We start from the raw sequence: 22,870 nt of genomic DNA on the forward strand, positions 1-22,870 counted from the left end.
AGGGTGGATTCTGACTATACCTCTACTGCAGATTTTTGCAGAAAGTCCAGGATTTCCTCCTTTTTTGCTTTCATGTTTCTTTTTGATCCATTTTTCAAGTAAAATTGTGGTTTTCTGGCAATTTATTGATAACCACAGTACTTAAGTTAAAAATAATTACAACATTTGAGTTTTAGGATCATATGCCCTATAGAAAATTCCATGCTAATGTAAACCCGTTATTCTATCAACTTCTTGGGTTTGTAAGAGCAGTATTTAAAATGTCCTACTTTTTGGGCCTTTGTCCCCCATTATTTGCGCTTTGTCCAGATTTCTTCCAGTCAACATTCCCCATCTTCAGGCTCAAACTCCCCATTAAGACCTCAAAAAGCTCTGTTGGAGCCAGTAAGCGCTCACTACCCACATCTCAGGACTTCCATCAGAACTACTCTAAAGTTTCAAAACTATTGATCCAAATTCCCCCAGACCAGAAAATACTCACTCTGATCCTTCACCTTCAGATCCTAAGCTATCAGGATCTGATTATCATCCCCAGCAAGCCCTGTCACTTAGGATTACAGATCTCACACTTAGGGGCTTGTTCCACCTTAGAGTTTATCTTGGATCCAATCTCCTCCAGTGCCATTCCCTTAATGGCACACCCAAAAAGCACTCCCAGACTCCTCAGTCAAACAGATCATCCATCATTCCCCAGGAGTCTAAGCATAAAGAGTATATAGCGTGATTAGATGTAGCTGGTTCTCAGAACTCAAATCCAGATGTGGGGTTATTTCTGGGCTCCCTCATTGCATCTTTGAGTCTCTCACCACCATCCCCTTGTAGCCCTTCCTTCCTCCTCCGATCCATCATTTGGTTTTGGAGCCCAGGATCTGACAGCTCTGAGAGAGTTCCAGAGTCAAGCCCAGAAGAGAATTCATTCCTTTGACTCCCACAGTATCCCTAACCAGTTCTTGGCTCCTATGCCTTCGGATCGAATTGATCCCTGAGCTGAAGAGTCAGCATTGGATCTGTAGGGCTGGGATCTACTCCATTATGTCGTGTCTATCTCTGCCCCTGAGAAGTATCAGCAGGACAGTCGGGTCCGTTCCTCTTTGTAGGCATGGATCAGCTTGAGCTGTGGATCTACCAGCAATTAGAAACACTCATAGCTGTGTGGTGGGCCACGCTTCTCTCTAGTCCATCTGGTTGTGGAAAGGGCTTTTTTTCTTTACCTCAGATCCTCCTCCCTAATCCCTCCCCGTTCCAAGATCTGAGTCCACCACTCCATTCCCACAGTGACAGTTCCATCAAGCTTCCAGTCAGTTCCCATGGAGGAACTTCCTCACTTCTTTGACACTCCCTGAATATCCCCATGCACATTTCAAAGAGAAGGTGCAAGGAGGAGCACATAGATTCCCTGTTGGAATCTCAGCAAACTGAAAATACTGGATTTCGAGGAAGGATAAGCATCCCACAGATCACTACTCTGATGATGTCTCCCCGGTACTAGAGATCCCTTAAACAAAAGGTGCTGGCCCTCCTATTAATCCTTCTCCCAGATGAGTCATATTTTTGGAACCTTTTTTTCTGGCTTGACCCATGTCTTGGTGAACTCTCCCTGGTGGATGGAGTTTTATTGTGACTCTACCTGGCATGGAAGGAGACTTGGATTCCACTGAGCTAATACTCATACATCGCCTGACAAGTTCTTAGCCCCTGCCAAAAGATAAACCCTACTGAGTAAAGGAGTCCCTGTAGATGTACTGCAGAGGCAAACATTCAAAATGAGCTAGCTGGACAGAGCTCTTTCTTTCCACCCACCTAATATAGAGAATCTAAGAGGCTGGATAGATTTGGAAATGTATTTTTGCCTCACCGACCTTTTGTTCTGAAGTCCCTTAACTATCTGGCACACTTTACAAGGCTACAGATATCTGACCAAAGAAATGTCAAATTCTCTTGGATGTCCATGCCTGGATATGACTATGTGATTTTCATGAGCTTTTCAAGGCATCTTCATTAATCCTCCCTTTGATGTTGATTCTTTGTTTGGTCCTTTCTGTGAAGTAAAATGCATACCCCTCAGCGAGCAAGAAGAAAAGACCCTGTCTGACATAGGAATCAAGTTTTCTACCACTCCACTAACTTCCCAAGAAATCAGAGAGAGGTGGTAGAAAAAATATGGTTCTGTTAAAGCCAGGGACCATACCTAGGATTTCCAAGCAGAGACAACTCCTTCAGAGGCAGCTGTAATAGTAGACGCCAGCCTTGAGGCAGAGGAGGCCTGCAAAATCAGGGTTGCCATGATTCCTTCCCTGGATAGACCCTTTCAGCATTTCTAGTAATTGCCTGACTGCCCACCTCTGGAGTGCAGTTTGGGATGCTTGTCCTTGCACCCAGATGTCTGGGCTGCTATAACAAAAGATTCTCATGCCAAAAGGTTGAGGCCATTTCCATACCATTTCATCCCCCTGTCTCTCAAAATGAAAGACACTTCCCATTGTTCCACCCAGTTTGAGAAAAGGATGCTGCAGAAGAAATTGCTGCTAGACAAAAAGAGTCATCCAAGAGGTCCACCAGACGAATAGGATTTGAACTTACGATTCTTTTAGGGTCCAGAAAGACTGCCACTCAAGACCAAGGTTTTGGATCTTAAACAAACTAAATCAGTTTGTGAAAACATCAACGCTCCAAATGGTCATGGTCCAGTCCTTTTTGCCATTTAAGACAAGGACAATTGATGTGCTCAAACCATCCAAACACCCAACAGAATTGGATAAGGCAAGTAACAGAGGACTGTCCTTTAGTCTGATTCTAATAAATAGACCAGTCCACTTCTTCCTTGTAGGTTGCCCCTAGTCTTAAGTGACCATATGCCAACCTCCTACCAAGACAGCATAACATCATGCCAACTGTTTACCAACTCATTAGAAACAAAAAGAACTCTGAACCCCATCAATTTCCCATTGTAGACCTAAAAACACTGTAACTAGGCACCTCTGAAACACCTTAACTTAAAATGAGCAGGAACACTTTAACACTGCCTTTCTAGACATCCCAACCTACATGCCCCTCCCTCAGGACCATCAGAATCAGGAGCTATCGCTACACCCATGGCTTACTAAGGATACCAAATTCCTCCCTCAAAGCTAGAGACAGCATTGAGACCATTGCATACCTGTCAAGTCCCAAGCTAAAACAAAAATATCAGAACTTAGGAATAAAGCAAACTAGGGTAAAACTGACAGATTAATTACTAATTCCAGCCTACAAATTCAAGCACTCACCACCTCACCCTCAAAAAGTTCTTGGGCAGCCATTAACAAATTATTCCCATCAGGCAGTAAACACCAGGAGAGCATATGTCACAATTCTAACAAATTCTTTTTACCAAAGACCATTTTAACTCCAGAAGCTAACTAATAACAGAACAATCAAACAAACCCCTCCCTCCTTTAGAACCCCAAAATACAACACATACCAAACAATAACCTACCAATTCCAGCCTGGTTCCCATAGATAGGATAAGAAAAATACTCCTAAAACTTAAGCCCACCACATTGGTCGCATACCACACCAGGAGAATTCCTACAATAGCTGCAGTTGCTTACCCACAGCCATTTCACAATTATGATCCCTTGGCCAGTCATGGTCCCTAAATTTTGGAAAATATCACATATAATCCCCTCCATGTATGAGCAATTCTACAGAACTTACCAAGTACTGAATTCAAAAAGCTATATTATCCCTCTAGCAACCTCGGAGAGGTGCATACATTCCCAAATGACAGACTACTTGCATATACATAAACTCATGTCAAACACTTGGACGAATTTCTGACCCTTCCATAGCACCATACCACTGCCCTTACGTCCTTCACCAAATACAGTAAACATCCATAGAAGCAAAATTTGTATTCATACCTTTCTCGACCTATCAAAGGCCTTTGACATGGTCAGACATGACCTACTTATCAAAAAGCTATTGGATCTAGGACTTAGCTTTGGGAACCAGGCTGTGGAGGACGGCCATTCAGTTGGTCATCCGAAGCAGTACTGTAGCAGCAAGAACTTCACCCTTTCTTCCAGTCACTCTTGTGTACCCAAAGTTCCATACTAGGCCCACTACTTTTTCACCCTCTATACCTACCAACAAGCTCTTACACTTCCACTCCCAATGCATCTGTCATACAGTATGCGCATGATTCTACATCACACTTGTGCAGCCTCACTACATGAACTTCACACTCTAAATCTAAGAATCATTCCTTTCAATTGAAGCATGGCTATCCAAATCCAACTTATACTTAATCCTACTAAACTAAATTCCCTGCTCTTTAAACCGCATCAGATCCACCTCATTAACCAATTCTTTTCATCTTTAACACATTATGTCCAGCAACAAAACTACTCTCTCTCCCACTGAACACACTAAACGCCTTGGTATAGAGATTGATAATAATTTGAGATTCATATTCATATCTCCCAGACTATCAAGAAAGTATTTAAAATAGGTACCCTCTATAGAAATAGACATTTTCTCAAAGCTTCACCATATCCCACACTCACCTGATCTCTACCCTCCTGAATACGCCCCCTATTATTACCAACCTCAGGAAAGGAGACTTAGCTAAATCCTCTTGACCTCTGCTATAACAGCTACATCTTCAAACTTCCCATTTTAGATCTTCACCACTGCACAGCCTTAAGGCAGTCTTAACTATTGGAACTCTAACTCTGGCATACACTACAATCAACTTTCTGGCTCATAAAATTCTGTACTCAACCAGAAAAACTCTGCACTACAAAACCTACTTCTCCCATTCTAATAAAAAGGACACTCCGGCCCAGTAACAAATCTCTTCTCAAAGCAATCCAACCCAATAATACAGCAGGGGATCACTTCTAATTATGTGTCTAAAATCTGGAACACTCTACCTAGTCATATACCTAACATCCCTTCCTCACCAGTTTAAAACGACAATTAAAACTGTCTCAGAATAACTGGCTGTGTTACTGTACTACCCTGTTTGTATAATAGATCCATCTCCTCATCACTGCTCCTCCCTTCTGTTCATACCTGGGATCACTCTTACACCTCAAGTTGTGTTTAATGGGCCTAGGTCCTAGGATTGTATATTAGACAGGATATATAGTAAACATGACAGATTGTTTCTGTTTATTTTTACTTATCCTCCATGTAGATTCATTCTTAGACATGTGACTCTGCTAATCTATGTATTATTCCAAAGTCTCTTCTGTCTTAATTTGTACTGTCTGAAATGGTTTTGGATCTTTAATTTGAATGTAATGTCTGTACTATTTCCTGATCTGTTAGTTATATGTATTTTCTAAAATACACATCCAGGATGCATATTTTCACATCAAATAGACAGGGCAGTCCTGGAGGCACTTACACTTTCAGCTTAGAGCCAGCCACTACCAATTCAGAGCCCTGCCCTTGGCCCATGACAACCCCTGGGTGTCTTTCAAATGTATAGCAGTGGGTGGCAACTCACTTGAGACTTAAAGGATTCCGAAAGTGTTTCCATACCTAGACAATGGTTCTCACTTGATCCTATCATGCATTTTATAAATAATCCAGGGACTGTTTGCTCCATACTTTGGTCATTTTTTCATTAGGTATTACAGTCAATTATGTCAACCAAACCTCACACCGCACAGAACTCAAGTTTATTGATGCACATCTGAACACACAACACAAATTGCCAATCTGCCTACTATCACATAGACATATTCTCTAGATCACAGGTTCATCAAATTTCAGCCCATTTGTCTCCCCTCCAGCCAGACTAATTCTCCAAGCTTTGGGGTTCATGGCAGCAGCAATATCCTGCTTCCTATAGCATGCAACTTCTTATGTGTGTCTTTCAATGGATTGTAGCTGTTGAATGTCTATTCTTCGACAACCCTATCCCACTCAAGCTTACACCACTATGCACTGGTAGATCCAGTCAGGATGACATTTACCTAGGCTGGTCCTGTGTTTTTCTATCCCCATGGCTCAGTGATCTATACAAATGCCTCCAGTTTGTGGTGGAGGGTCATTACTTGAAGGACGGTCCATGCATGTGGTCTCCCTAAGACCAATTTGTATATCAACATACTGGAGATGAGAGCAGTCCTTTTAGCACTGCAGGCATTTCAAGATGCTCTTCCTCTATGGACTATTGTGATTCAAACCAACAACACAGTTGTAGTCTGGGTACATCAACAAACAAGGGGAACCTAGTCTTACCCTGCCAGGAGGCTGTAAGAGGTGGCAATGAGTGATCTTCACCTTTACTAACAATTTATTATTCCAGAGAAGTCCAACTTTACTAGCAGACAAACTCTGCAGGTCCATTGTAATGATTCATGAGTGGTCTCTCAAGCAGTCAGTAATGGAGGAAATTTACCATCATTGGAGCCACCTTTGTGATCTCTTTGTGTTACCCCACAACAACAAGTGCACAGTATTTTACTCCAGATCCCCAGGGGAGTCACCAGAGATGCTGTAACTGTGGTTTGGCCATCCGGCCCCTTTTTATAAGTGCTTATCCCACCTCGCTTGATTCCAAAATTTCTACAGAAAGCAATTTTAGCTTGAAGAGCTCAGTTATCCCTTATTGTCTTTCTGGTCTTCACCAGGTGTAGGTTCCCTTCCTTTGGGTCATGGCTTATTGTCCAATTTGGGTACTGACTGCACCTAGATCTTCTACACCCTCATAAACTCAACCTTGCAATATCCCAGCCTCAAACTAACTGCATGTAGTCCGAGGTGCCAAAAAACAATAGCAAGTAGAAAAACAATTACAGCTTTGTCGAAAACACAATAGCAAGCGTAGAGTGTTGAGAGATAAGCAAAACAGTTATACTTTTGTCGCTAAGCAATACAAGCATAATAACAGATGTGGTGTGTAAAGGATCAGTGAAATACAGCTTTGACACAAAAACACAATAGCTAATGTGGAGTGTTGAGAGATAAGCAAAGAAATGATTATACCTTAGTCACTAAGTCGCAATAACAAATAACACAATATAAGATGTGGTGTGTTAAAGGATCAGCAAAAAACACATTACATGAAAATAAGCATATTCTACTGGTCGACAACCATTCCAGTTCAATAAACACTGCAAACGCTGATAAGCCAGAGTAGTCAGACCACAATACCACTTACCAGGGGCCAAGATGCCAGGGCAGAGCAGACAGCAGCTAGAGACCCTCTAGTGAAACTAAGAGATGGCGCCACACAGGTCAAGGGGTATAAATAACTTCCCACGAGACAATGAAGCAACTAGGAAAGAGAAAGGAGTACAGTATAATGCAGATGGGCGGAGCCAGGAGGTAGTTACTTACGTAGAGGATTGCTGGTTAAGACAATCGCAGGAAAGGAAAGGAGTACAGTATAATGCAGATGGGCAGAGCCAGGAGGTAGTTACTTACATAGAGTTGCTGGTTAAGACAATGCAGGAAAGGAAAGGGGAAAGGGCAGCAAAAGGAGGTTAGGACTAGAGGAGTAGAGGTCAGTACAAGAGTATATATCTTTTGAAAGAGACAAGACAGGTAACCAGTAGCTAGAGAGAAAGGAAGAGAAGGTAGCAAGGAAACAATTAGTAATGCAGGTAGCTACAGGTTGGAAAGGTATGTTATGAGTGGAGAAGGTTTGAGAATAAAGGGGAAATGTAGAGAAAGACTTCTTGAGAAGTACAAACTAAAAGGCACCAAGTAAGTTGGAGTCAGAACCAGTAAGAAGTTTAGTAGATGGTTAAAGTTTTCCAAATAGCATAGGGAGAGGGGGAGTGAGAGATGGGAGAAAGGCGCCCCCTAGTGGGCAGTTCAGGAAATGAAGGTGAGTTTGTAAGGGAGCAGAAAAGTGTAGGAGAGTGTAGAGAAAGAAATCTATAGTGAGGGGGTGAAGGTAAGTGGAAGAGGTGTATAGGCTGTTAGGTAGGTACAGAATAGGTATAAGGCTGCTGGGTACTCAGGCTCCCAGCGTTCTTTGAAGCCCTGAAACTGGTGGTGGATAGGGTCTGTTTTACCAGGTAAATTTAGTCCATAACATACTTATTGTTTTCCTTGATAGAGGTGCAGCAAGCTGGAGGTTGAGGCCACAAAGCGTATGGATAGGGTTCTTAACACACCAGGTAGGTTGAGGCTGTGTCAGGATTAGGCACAAATTGAGTTGGGTATTATTGTTTTCCTTGATAGAGGGTGCAGCAAGCTGGAGGTTGAGGCCACAAGCGTATGGATAGGGTTCTTAACACACCAGGTAGGCTGAGGCTGTATCAGGAGTAGGCACAAATTGAGTTGGGTACAGGGGCCAAGATGGCAGGGCAGAGCAGACAGCAGCTAGAGACCCTCTAGTGAAACTAAGAGATCTTGGCTAAAGCTCACAGTTTAAACGTATCACTGGCTATGCAGGTTTTTTAACAAGCCTTAACTGAAAATACCACTTCTATAAGACCTACTGAAAAACAGTAAACTTCCAGCTAGATATTGCTCAATGCAACACAAACAAATTACTTTAAATTGTGTATTATTTGATAAAGTGCAGATAAAAATCTACTTAGCTCCACTCATGCAGGTCTCAGTTGGCCAAAGCTCACAGTTTAAACAGAAAGCAATTCACTGTACCACTTGTATAAGACAGAAACCGAATAACAATGAGGTAAACTACCCCCACTTATCAATGGCTATGCAGGTTTTTTAACAAGCCTTAACTGAAAATACCACTTGTATAAGACCTACTGAAAAAAACAGTCAACTTCCAGCTAGATATTGCTCAATGCAACACAAACAAATTACTTTAAATCGTGTATTATTTGATAAAAGTGCAGATAAAAATCTACATAGCTCCACTCACGCAGGTCTCAGTTGGCCAAAGCTCACAGTTTAAACAAAAAACAATTCACTGTACCACTTGTATAAGACAGAAACCAAATAACAATGAGGTGAACTACCCCCAGTTATCACTGGCTATGCAGGATTTTAACAAGCCTTAACTGAAAATACCACTTGTATAAGACCTACTGAAAAAAACAGTCAACTTCCAGCTAGATATTGCTCAATGCAACACAAACAAATTACTTTAAATGGTGTATTATTTGATAAAAGTGCAGATAAAAATCTACTTAGCTCCACTCATGCAGGTCTCAGTTGGCCAAAGCTCACAGTTTAAACAGAAAACAATTCACTGTACCACTTCTATAAGGCAGACACCGAATAACAATGAGGTAAACTACCCCCACTTATCACTGGCTATGCAGGTTTTTTAACAAGCCTTAACTGAAAATACCACTTGTATAAGACCTACTGAAAAAACAGTCAACTTCCAGCTAGATATTGCTCAATGCAACACAAATTACTTTAAATCGTGTATTATTTGATAAAAGTGCAGATAAAAATCTACTTAGCTCCACTCATGCAGGTCTCAGTTGGCCAAAGCTCACAGTTTAAACAGAAAGCAATTCCGTGTATCACTTGAATAAGACAGAAAACGAATAACAATGAGGAAAACTACTACTTATCACTGGCTATGCACGTTTTTAACAAGCCTTAACTGAAAATACCACTTGTATAAGACCTACTGAAAAACAGTCAACTTCCAGCTAGATATTGCTCAATGCAACACAAACAAATTACTTTAAATTGTGTATTATTTGATAAAAGTGCAGATAAAAATCTACTTAGCTCCACTCATGCAGGTCTCAGTTGGCCAAAGCTCACAGTTTAAACAGAAAGCAATTCACTGTACCACTTGTATAAGACAGAAACCGAATAACAATGAGGTAAACTACCCCCACTTATCACTGGCTATGCAGGTTTTAAAAGCCTTAACTGAAAATACCACTTGTATAAGACCTACTGAAAAACAGTCCACTTCCGGCTAGATATTGCTCAATGCAACACAAACAAATTACTTTAAATCGTGTATTATTTGATAAAAGTGCAGATAAAAATCTACTTAGCTCCACTCAAGCAGGTCTCAGTTGGCCAAAGCTCACAGTTTAAACAGAAAGCAATTCAACTGGTGAATCTGGGAATCTTGAGGCAATGTTACAACTGCCTCATGTACACAGACAACCCTCTCCTCCTCCCAACAAATTCCAACACATGTGAGAGATGCAGCCATATAGCCATACTGGAGGCTAAGCTGTCTCAACTCAGTACTGGTGAAACCAGTCAGGAGGAGAAGGAAACCATACTCACTACAATTCCAGTCTCACATAGACCTACCACGACAGCAAACCAAACACATAAACACACAAAAACATACTCGGAGGCTCTAAATAAAAATCTGCCTAAGCAGCAGAGACCTCCAAAGCAGACACCCAAGCAACCGCTACCCCAAAACAAAACACGTGCAACACATAGCTCACAAAGCCAGTGTGCGGAACAGTCACAGCCCTTAAGGCTAAACAACACACCTGATACACTTGTAATAGGTGACTCTATCGTCAGGCACACTGACGTCCCGCTCACCAGGCTGAACAAGGAGAAGGTCGCGGTGAGCTGCCTGTCGGACGCTAGGATCCGCCACATAACACAAGCACTCAGGTCACTCCAAGGCAAGTACAAATATGACTCAGTCATTGTTCATGCTGGTGTGAATGACCTGAGACGTACCTCCCTGGACTACATGAAAAGAGACATAGAGGAGCTCTCTGAGCATGCAGCCCAGGCCGGTATGACCCTGACCTTGAGTAGCATCTTACCCTCACCAAGAATGATGCCACAATATGAAGACAAGATGATCAATTTCAACAATTGGCTTAAGTATTGGTGTCATTTAAAGGGGATCCAATGCCTGTCAGCCTGGGATGACATGCTCGACAAGCCACGATGCTTCGCTAGGGGCGGCTTGCACCTGTCACCCTGGGCTGCTCGGATATTGGCAAAGGCTCTTGCTAGCCCCATAGTGCCTTTTTTAGGCAAGGCTCAAAAGACAAACCCACCTCCATAGGTATCACAAGGGATAAGAAACTAAGAGTAATGCTACTCAATGCCAGAAGTCTAAACCTCAAGATGCACGCACTCAAAACTCTCCTTAGCATGGAGAAAATCGATATCTGTGCAGTAACAGAAACCTGGTTCAAGGCTCCAGAGAGCACCCCAGCACTACCAGGTTATACCTCATACCATGCTTTTCAGCCCCAAAACTTGGAACGTACCACAAAAGGAGGGGGAGTATCAATATTCGTCAAAGATACCCACACCTCCAGGTTGGTGGCACAGCACGAAGCATCAGAGTCTATCCATGTGCAACTAACAGTGGGTAAAACTGCCTTCCAGTTTATAGCCTGCTACAGACCACACTCCCAAACCCAGGAACCCCACTCGGCCTTCCTGAGAACACTGGAAAATATGAAGGTCTCTCCAAACACCATTATATTGGGCGACTTCAACTACCCAAACATAGACTGGGGGCATTACTCTAGCTCCAACACTCTAGCCCAAAGGTTCCTAGAATTTATAAACTCAAATGCTATGGAACAACTTCTTACCACTCCCACAAGAGGGGAAAACATACTGGACCTGATCATCACCGACATGGGGACTCTATGCTCCAGACGAGAAGTGTATCCCTCACTGGTAAGATCAGACCATAAATTAATCTCAATGGATATTCACATCCCGACTCCACCCCCTGCCCTGAAAACCACAGTGAAAAACTTCTCTAAAGCAAATTTCACACTCCTCAAAACCGAGGAGGAATCCTTCAAAGACCCCCAGCCTGTGGAAAATACGTCCCAGACCGCAGAATCCTTTATAAATGTATTCTATGAACACCTTCAGGAATGCATGGATCATGCAATCCCAAATAAAACCAAGACCCAATCCTCCAAAGGCAGACGTCCTGTCTGGTGGACCCCAGCCATAAACAAACTATACAATAGAAGGAGGAAGCTACTACATGATAGAGCAAAATCCCAAAAAGGGAAGGCATCTCTGATCAATATTAGCAAAAAACTACGGGTACTCATAATATCGTCTAAGGCCAGCTTCGAGAGAAAAATTTCACAGGACACTAAGGGTAATCACAAGGCTTTCTTTAGTTATGTTAGGAACCTGGGTGGGAATTCCCAGACATGCTCAGAATTAGTCCAAAATGAAAAAAATACACCGAACCCACAGACATTGCCAACATCCTAGCTGGCAGGTTCAGCGCAAATGTCTCCCCCCCTCCCGACCAAAAGGGCAAATATTTATCCAAGCAGAGTGCTGCCCCCCTGACATCTCAGATGCTCAGGTAAGAGCTGCCCTCTCCAAAGCAAAAAACACAGCATCAATGGGACCAGACGGTGTCCCAGGCTGCGTCCTACATGAACTCCAAGAAGAGCTAAACCTAAACATAAAACTACTGTTCAATCTTAGCCTTACTACAGGATATGTACCCAAAGAGTGGCATACAGCAACAGTGGTCCCTCTCCACAAAGGTGGTGCCTCAACGGATCCTGGAAACTATCGCCCCATAAGCCTGACTAGCTTAGTCTGCAAAGCTATAGAAAGGATCATCATGGACCTCATAAATAAAGATATTAGGGACCTACAGACACTGGATCCTACCCAGTTCGGCTTTGTTAAGGGCAGATCCTGCCTCTTAAACCTGGTTTATTTCTTTGAAACAGTCTCCAAGGCCATTGGCGAGGGAAGGTGGTCCACACAGCCTACCTGGACCTGCAAAAGCCTTCGATACAATACCCACTCGGGTATTATAGATAAGCTCACCAGCTTAAATATAAACACCTATGTCACTAGATGGGTTGCAAACTGGCTCAACGACAGAACCCACATGGTTAGAATTACTGGAGCAATGTCAGACTCCAAACCAGTTACAAGTGGCGTCCCACAAGGCTCAGTCCTAGGACCTCTCTTGTTCGGTATATATTTCTCGGAGGTACAGGCCAACACGGAAGGACTGTGGCTGACTAAGTTCGCAGATGACTGCAAACTGGGTGCCATAATCGACTCTCCAGCCGACACAAGCATCCTCCAAAAGGGTCTCATAGAAACAGACAACTGGTGCCAGAGCCATGGCCTCAAGCTAAACGCCAAAAAGTGTATAGTCATCCCTTTTGGCAAAAACAAAGTGCCCACAAATTACCACATAGGTGGTAATCCATTAAGTACAGAAGAAGTAATTAGGGACCTGGGGACCCAAGTTGATAGCAATCTCTCATTTGACAACCAATTGGCCAAAGTGGTTAGAAAAACATTTTATATAGCTTACCTAATCATGAAGGGATTCACATCTAGATCAGGGGAGGTCATCGTGCCTCTTTACTCATCCCTCATCAGGCCCATAATTGAGTACAATGCCCCTTTTGGGATGTACCTTACCATACACCTGCAGCAACTGGAAAGACCCCAAAAGTACCTCACCAAGAGGATCATAGGGCTCAAACAGATGCCATATGCTGCCCAGTTAAAGAAACTCCAGCTCTACTCAGTGGCAATACCGCCTGCTCAGAGGCGATCTGTGCCTGACATATAAAGCCATGTCCAACCCGGAATTAATGGACATGCTGCACCTCAGAAAATCCAAATCCCATTGAGCTACGCGCTCGAGAGACTTGAACCTCAGCACTGAAATAAATAGGACATGCTGGAGGGACAGATTCATAACCCAGAGGCTCCCTTCCCTCTGGAATAAAATCCCAGTCCAGGTTAGGGAGAGTCCCTCATTGACTCTCTTCAAGAGGAATCTTGATGAGTGGATGGGAGATCGTAGGTTTACCCCGGGTATCACTTCTGTGTCACTGTTAGACAGAGGCACAGTTTACTAACCTCGAAAAAGGGCATAGCAAAATTAATTTAAAATGGGTGGCGAAAGCCAAACACACTCTGGCTAGGCTTATAAATGCCCTAGGGCAGATAGCCTAGTATGAACCTATGAACCTATGAACTCGTATAAGACAGAAACCGAATAACAATGAGGTAAACTACTCCCAGTTATCACTGGCTATGCAGGTTTTTTAACAAGCCTTAACTGAAAATACCACTTGTATAAGACCTACTGAAAAACAGTCAACTTCCAGCTAGATGTTGCTCAATGCAACACAAACAAATTACTTTAAATCGTGTATTATTTGATAAAAGTGCAGATAAAAATCTACTTAGCTCCACTCATGCAGGTCTCAGTTGGCCAAAGCTCACAGTTTAAACAGAAAGCAATTCAGTGTACCACTTGTATAAGACAGAAACCTAATAACAATGAGGTAAACTACCCCCACTTATCACTGGCCATGCAGGTTTTTTAACAAGCCTTAACTGAAAATACCACTTGTATAAGAAAGGTAAATCCGGACTAGCCAGAAAATGAACAACTGAACAACAGACCAAACGGCTCGAACTTTTGCAGCAAAGAATGACAGTTGGAGTAAATACGTTTTAGCGCTTTCTTCCACTTTATTTTAAACCATGGACTTCATCAGAAAAACGGGAACTCTCCCATGTTCCCGTTTTTATACATAACAGGATGTGATGTAAAATGAGTCACACATTTAATCTATTACAATGCTTAATAGTAAAAGTAAAAAGATCATTCCAAATTCATTGTGTTATTATATGCAAAGTCATTACAGACCATATAAATTCTACCTATTTAACATTACTTTTAAAATTATTTAGTTAAAAATTACGTGTTACTTTCTTATTAAACCGTAAAAAATATGTGGAATTATGAAATAAAGAGTAAAAAATAAAACTTCATAATATTACTACTGTTGTTATTTATATCCAGTTTCTCAAAATATGGATACTAATATATTCTATCTCTAAATGTCATTATCTAACGTGTCATGTTAATGATCTTGAAATTATCTCTAATTCGAAAAAAAACATGTTTTTACGCTTTAAATGAATCTAAAAGTAAATTCAAACAGTCTTAGACAAATGTAAATGTAAATTTCCTAATGAATAAATACATTCAACATGAAAGTTAAACTATCTAATCTGCTTATATTCATAATAACACAATTAATACTAGCCTTACTATCTATATAATAGAAAACATTTAATATTAATTGTGTCATTCAATCCCGGTGAAGAATCAGCACCTAGTAGCAACTGCCACAGTGTCTCTTTCTGTTCCAATTTATTATTAATGTCACCTTTCAACACTCCCTTGTCCAATTTGTCCAGTACAAAAAATTCAAACTTTTTAAAGTCATTACACACCAAAGCATGTCTTGCTAATGAATTATTTGTATCCTTATTTTTTATTGCTAAAATGTGTTCGTAAATACGTCTTTTTAGAACTCTTATTGTTTTACCAATATAAAAGTTTCCACAAGTGACACATGTGGCCAAATATACCACATGGTCACTATTACAGTTATAGTATTCCCTTGCCCAGAATGTTTTATTCAAATGTTTCAAAGTCACAAAGGAAGTGTTCGTGATATATCTACACTGCTTGCAATCTTTGCATGAGAAAGTTCCCTTTTTATTACTTGCTGCTCTCGTCAGAGTCTCTCTGTTGTAACTTTTATACTCTAACATCTTCTTCACATTCACCATATTTTTATAGGTGAATGTTGGTTTTATACCCAAAACTGTCATAAGCTCCCTGTTCCCCAAAATGATCGTCCAATTTGTCTCTATAATACTCCTAATGTGCAACATCTCATTGGACATAGGTAACGGAAACATTGTGCTACAATCCTTTGGTTCTAAATCTTGTGTGTTGTCTATAGTATTAGCCACCAAAAAATCATTCATCTCAATAGACAAAATTGGTTTTGCTACTCCTTGTCTTAAGTTAGCTACTTCTTTCTCTAACTTCTTCAACAATTTCAGTTGATATCCTCTCCAAGAATAACTTCCTTAATAAGAGTAACTCTGTATGATATATATCATTTTCTGATGTTAATCTACTTAATCTTATCATTTGCCCTTTTATGACGTTTCGCTTCATATGCTCTGGATGTAAACTTTCTTTATGCAGATACTGATTTGTAAAACATGGTTTCCTATATATTTTGCTTTGTAAGGTGTGATTCTCACCATCAAAATATAATGTCACATCTAAAAAATGTATTTCCTTCCCGTATCCACTAATTTTGAATGTCAGGAAGCTAGTTGTTTTGTTCAGGTCATTCACCATGTTTTCAAATTCTTTCTTGTCTCCACCCCATGCAAAAAACAAATCATCTATGTATCTAACGTAAAGTAGAACTTTGTTGTAACTGTTATGGCATTTTAGATGTTCATTTTCCCAGTTATACATGACTATATTTGCGAATGCAGGAGCCACTCTGGCTCCCATCACCACTCCTGAAATTTGTTTATAATATTCTTTCGAAAAAACGAAGAAATTATTATCCAAAATCATGTCCATAAGGGAACAAATTGTATTAATTTTGGAACCTCCCATATTTGATTTTGTGGCGAGATACTGTCTTAAACTCTCAACACCTTCTTCCTGATTGATTGATGTATAGAGACTCTTTACGTCTAATGTTGCAAAATGTACTTCATTGTATGAAAAATTACTTTTAGCTAGAATTTCTAACAAGTGCCACGAGTCTCTTAAGAAGTGTTCTGCTTTTTGTGCTACTGGATTTAGTACACTATCTATCCAAATGGAGATATTCTCCATTTTGGAGTTTTTTGCGGACACTATTGGCCTGAAGGTCAGATCATCCATGCCATACTGTACCTTTGGTATACCAAAAAAAGTTCCTATGTTTGGATACTCATTTAGCATAAAATCATACTCTTCCTTTTCTAATTCATCTTGACAGTACATGTCAAAGAGAGTAGTATTTATCCTCCTATAACTTTTCAAAACAAATTCAAGACTTACTTTACAGTAGTTGTGCTCATCTTCTAATAGTGTAATTATAGCCTTGTTGTAGTCAGCTACATTCATTACTATTAATTTTCCCCCTTTGTCCGCCTTCATTACCCTGATGTCTTTAGATTTAGTTAAATCATCTAGGGCTTTGCGTTCACAAGTTGTTAAATTATCTTTTGTGTCTGTGTTTGTCAAACTTCTAAATTCATTCTCACAAACTTTTTGAAATACTTGAAGTGTGTTGACCAAAGGGGGGTTATAAGTGCTGGGTCTCCTAAAAGTGTTATCCCTATTAGTACTAGGCAGGTTAACGTCCTTCATGATATATTTCAGATTTAACTTACGCAGAAAAATCCTGAACTCTACTAGTAATTTTCCTATTTCAACTCTATTGGAGGGTATAAAATTAAATCCCTTCTTTAACACATCAATACTGGAAACAGAAAGATTAAAATCACTTAAATTGATTACAGTCGTAGAAAAATCAACAGTCTCAGAGTGTGCCTTCACCACTTCTTCCTGTTCTTGCCTTTCTGTTTGCCCTTGTATTGGGTGGAGTTGTACCACCTGGTAGTCTTTTTGGCTCGGCCCTGGTTCACTTGAAAAGGGCCATTGTTGTTGGATACTAATACCTCCGCAAAACTAGTATTAGGTGTAATTCCGTTGTTAATATTCCCACCATTAATGTTGCTCTTATTGCTTTCCACTGTTTGTTTTTCATTAATAATATTATTGGTGTTGGCCGTGGGAATTGTTTTTCCACAATTTCTTTCACCATTGTTGACCCCCCCATTTGTTGTTTCACCACCATTGGTGTAATTAGGTCGCTGGTCGCTTTCTTCTCTATTCGTTGTTCCATAATCATTAGAATCATTATGTTCAGTGAATGTACTAATATATGCCTCGTTGTTAGTGTAGGCATATATGTCCCTTCTCATCTTATTCTGCTTTCTAATAATTATTGTAGCCTTGTGTCTGTTGGATTTAACCTCTATACTGTTGTATAAAGGTAAAAACTGGGAGAAGCACGAAAACTGTTTGACCTTCTCGTCTAACTTTCTTATATCTTCTGTAAGTGTAAACAGTTCTTTTTCATAATGATTTACTAGAACCCGCATCATAGATATCCCAGCCTCGTTGTACAGATTTATTAATGTCCTACATAGGTCGTCCCCTGGTACAACACAGTTCGGGAACTTAGCTGTCCTAAGACCTCTTATTAAGGAAGTTATTCTTGGAGAGAGGATATCAACTGAAATTGTTGAAGAAGTTAGAGAAAGAAGTAGCTAACTTAAGACAAGGAGTAGCAAAACCAATTTTGTCTATTGAGATGAATGATTTTTTGGTGGCTAATACTATAGACAACACACAAGATTTAGAACCAAAGGATTGTAGCACAATGTTTCCGTTACCTATGTCCAATGAGATGTTGCACATTAGGAGTATTATAGAGACAAATTGGACGATCATTTTGGGGAACAGGGAGCTTATGACAGTTTTGGGTATAAAACCAACATTCACCTATAAAAATGTGGTGAATGTGAAGAAGATGTTAGAGTATAAAAGTTACAACAGAGACTCTGACGAGAGCAGCAAGTAATAAAAGGGAACTTTCTCATGCAAAGATTGCAAGCAGTGTAGATATATCACGAACACTTCCTTTGTGACTTTGAAACATTTGAATAAAACATTCTGGGCAAGGGAATACTATAACTGTAATAGTGACCATGTGGTATATTTGGCCACATGTGTCACTTGTGGAAACTTTTATATTGGTAAAACAATAAGAGTTCTAAAAAGACGTATTTACGAACACATTTTAGCAATAAAAAATAAGGATACAAATAATTCACTAGCAAGACATGCTTTGGTGTGTAATGACTTTAAAAAGTTTGAATTTTTTGTACTGGACAAATTGGACAAGGGAGTGTTGAAAGGTGACATTAATAATAAATTGGAACAGAAAGAGACACTGTGGCAGTTGCTACTAGGTGCTGATTCTTCACCGGGATTGAATGACACAATTAATATTAAATGTTTTCTATTATATAGATAGTAAGGCTAGTATTAATTGTGTTATTATGAATATAAGCAGATTAGATAGTTTAACTTTCATGTTGAATGTATTTATTCATTAGGTAATTTACATTTACATTTGTCTAAGACTGTTTGAATTTACTTTTAGATTCATTTAAAGCGTAAAAACATGGTTTTTTTTGAATTAGAGATAATTTCAAGATCATTAACATGACACGTTAGATAATGACATTTAGAGATAGAATATATTAGTATCCATATTTTGAGAAACTGGATATAAATAACAACAGTAGTAATATTATGAAGTTTTATTTTTTACTCTTTATTTCATAATTCCACATATTTTTTACGGTTTAATAAGAAAGTAACACGTAATTTTTAACTAAATAATTTTAAAAGTAATGTTAAATAGGTAGAATTTATATGGTCTGTAATGACTTTGCATATAATAACACAATGAATTTGGAATGATTTTTTTACTTTTACTATTAAGCATTGTAATAGATTAAATGTGTGACTCATTTTACATCACATCCTGTTATGTATAAAAACGGGAACATGGGAGAGTTCCCGTTTTTCTGATGAAGTCCATGGTTTAAAATAAAGTGGAAGAAAGCGCTAAAACGTATTTACCCAACTGTCATTCTTTGCTGCAAAAGTTCGAGCCGTTTGGTCTGTTGACCACTTGTATAAGACCTACTGCAAATGTGTTTGCATAGAATAAAGCTGCTTAAACAGATCCCACAAAGACTTCTTTGTTTGTGTACCAACATACAAGCAGTGGGTAGGATCCAGGGTTTGGAGATCACCTATGTCTTTATTTATGAGGTCCATAATGATACGTTCCATGGCCTTACAGGTGAAGCTGGTCAGGCTTATGAGTCTGGAATTTCCTGGGTCTGTTGCTAGGTCACCTTTATGGAGGGGAATAACTGTAGCTGTTCTCCATTCCACAGGAACAAAGCCTGTGGTTAGGCTATAATTGAAAAGAGTACTTAGTGGTGATGCTAGTTCATGTTTAGCCTGTTTTGAAGACAGCCTGGAATGCCGTCTGGTCTCATAGAGACCATGTTCTTTGCCTTGGACAGGGCTTTGAGGACCTCCTCTTCAGATATGTATGGTGGGGGAAGTTTGGGGGAGTATATGTTGTAAGTTAGGAGGGGATAAGGGAGTAACATTTTTGCCAAACCTATCCTCTAGCAAGTTTGCTATCTCTGTGGGGTCAGTGTGTATGATACTGTTGGCCACCAGTTCTGCACATGCTTGGGTCATATCCTTTAGGTTACGTACATAGCTGTAAAAGGCCTTATGGTTATCCTTGGCAGTACTTGCTAGGTTTCTCTCAGAGGAGCTCTTAAAGGATTTGAGAATTTGTCTTATTTGCTTGTTAAGGCTGAGGAGGGTGCTTTTCCATTGCTGGGTCCTTGTTTGTTTTCATGGACAGCAGCGTTTTGCATTTATTGTAGTTTGTTGATGTTGGAAGTCCACCATGACAGCTTGATTTTACTTGGGGCTCTGGCATTAATTCTGTCTGGTACAGCCAAGTTTATACACTTATGCAAGTGAATGTACAGGGCTTTAGTGTAAGCTTCAGCATAGTTACCACTTTCAGTTTGGGGTGGGGCTTGGAATGCATTTGTAACCTTCATCTAGGAGGGTATGGTTTGCCTTGGTAAAGTGTTTCAGCCTGATTTCACCCATTGTAAGTTGTGGTGTTAGTGTCAGTTCGAAGGTGACTGATTTGTGATCAGTTTTAACTAATGAGGGTCCAACAGTTGCAGCAGTGCACCTGTTTTACATGTTGGTGAGGACCAGATCTAGAATGTTTGTTCATCTTGTTGGGGTATGGACAATTTGCTCCAGGGCATTTGAATTCACAAAGGCAAGGAACTTTTGTGCTAGTGAGTTTTTGCTAAAGTAGGTTTCCCATTTGATGGTGGAATAATTGAAATCCCCCATAACCAGTGTATTCAGTAAAATTTGGACTGTCTTCAGTTTGGTTAAGTAGGCTTCGTGGTGTTGTGACCCATTAAGGAACATCTATAGCTGGCTAGGACATGAGTAGGGGTCTTTCCCACCGTAACCTGGACCTAGAGTAACTTCATGGAGATGTCCAGTCTAACTAGACATGAAGTGAATTTATCTCTAATGTAGATTGAAACACCACCTCATTTGGTTTTCACACATTCATTTTGCAGTCTAAAGGCGTAGTAGGTATTGTAGCTTTGCAGGGACGGGGTATTCTCTGAAGCCTTAAACCAGGTTTCTTTGACTGCACAGACATCTACATCTCCTAGTGATTGAAGTGCTTCCAGGGAGTACAGTTTTTGGTTTAAGCTCCTAGCATTTAGCAGCATGACCCTTATTTTGTTCTGATTTTAGCAACAATATTAAGTAAAATCAAATGGTGGTTATGGAAAAAAGAGTGGGGGCCTAATAAGGATGAAAATTTAACATGATTGTATAGGACATTATGAATATATTTGTACATCTGTAAATATTTTGTAAATGAGAGTTAAAATGTTTGTGTTTAAATAGAGGACCCCTACTCTTTTTGATGAGTGCCATAGGATCTTTTAAATCCACATCAGCTACGAACAACTTAGGCAGATGGGGCCTCAGTTAAATATCTCATCTGAAGGACAACACAGCCAGGAGTGCAGTAGCCCCTTTATGCTACACTGCAGTGTCAGTCCTAGAAAAAAAATAATCCAACAATTTTGCATAGGAATAGAACCCACAACCTTCTATACCAAAGACAAGAATACTGTCTGTTGAGCTATTGAGACTGAAAATAAATGTATTAGTTTTCCAGCCCCCTCCAATGTAAACAGCATTGATAAAGAGAAAAACTTTACCAACCAAATGCAACAACGTAAACCACCAACCAAATGCAACAACGTAAACCACCTATCACGCTGTTTCTGGTTTGCTGAAATAATACAAATATAAATAATTTAGATCTGAATATTTTGGGGTGGCACCATACCTTTCAGCATTCTGGACAACAGAGCAACATGTTTTGCATCAATATGTATTTTTAAAAGAAATCTAAAACTGTAATGACTGGCATTGGTGACCGACTGTAATCTTAAGTGATTTACCAGCAAAATCAAAAAATGTTATGAGGGACAGGACAAACATATGAAGCAAATCAGAGACATTCTGCAAAAATAGGGACATTTGAGAAGTGTGGGTAGCACTCAAAAGGGAATGTTTGATCACAATAATCCATTCCAGGATTTGAACACTTGGATGTGTGGAATTTTCAATGATGCAGTTATGGTTTTCTAATGTTATTATAACTATGTACAATTCTTAGCAGGAGACTTTAATAATTTGTAGATCTGAAGTAGTTAACTTCATTTGATCAGCAACCTGTGGGTTCTGGATCTGACACGGATCAAGCCGGCAGCATACCAAGCAAAAAGATCCGAGCTCCAAGCTCCTCCCCCTTACCCATACTACACTGCAACCTCCTTCCAATCCCCAGATCTCATTTGCTGCAGCTTTGCCAAGCACGGGATTCCTAGAGCTCCAGGCAAGTTTAGCAATTTTTTTCTTCAAACTTCTCTTTTAGTCTTCTTTACTTGGTGTGTGAGTGTATTTTAATACCTTTCTACGGGTGTTCCTTCTACCTAGCCTTTATTTCCCCTTTACCTTTGGTAGTTTCTCATCCCTTTGTAGGCCCCTATTTTTTCCTCTTTCAGGTGCGCGTGTGTGGCTGTGTGTGTGTCTCTGGTATGGCTGAAAGTCACAAAGTGACCTTTTCCAAATGCTCTGAGTGTGGCCATAAGCTGTCACCAGTGGATGGTCACACTCAGTGTGTGATTTGCTTGAGAGTTATGCACCTTTCCTCGGGCTGCCAGATTTGTGCGGCCTTTAACCCTCGAGCCTTAAGGGATAGGAGGAACAAGTTGATTCTGGCGGGTCTTCTACCCACGGAATCAGCTTCTTCTCCTTCCCTCTCGGTAGCGACAGCCGCGGCTGCTGGGCCCACTTCCCCTGTCTGGGACTCACCCTCCCACCTTGTCTCAGGGAGAACGAGAG

General features: G+C 40.3%; 1 protein-coding gene across 3 annotated transcripts in view; it reads left to right on the forward strand.

Moving 5' to 3' along the window:
* The window catches only part of LOC122794469 (DNA polymerase nu-like), a 1,147,210-nt gene that overhangs the window by 401,104 nt on the left and 723,236 nt on the right, over window positions 1-22,870 (forward strand). The gene's annotated exons all lie outside the window — the stretch shown is intronic.

Source organism: Protopterus annectens, chromosome 2.part1 (genome assembly GCF_019279795.1).
Source record: "Protopterus annectens isolate FY-2018-M chromosome 2.part1, PAN1.0, whole genome shotgun sequence".
Taxonomy (NCBI): Eukaryota; Metazoa; Chordata; order Ceratodontiformes; family Protopteridae; genus Protopterus; species Protopterus annectens.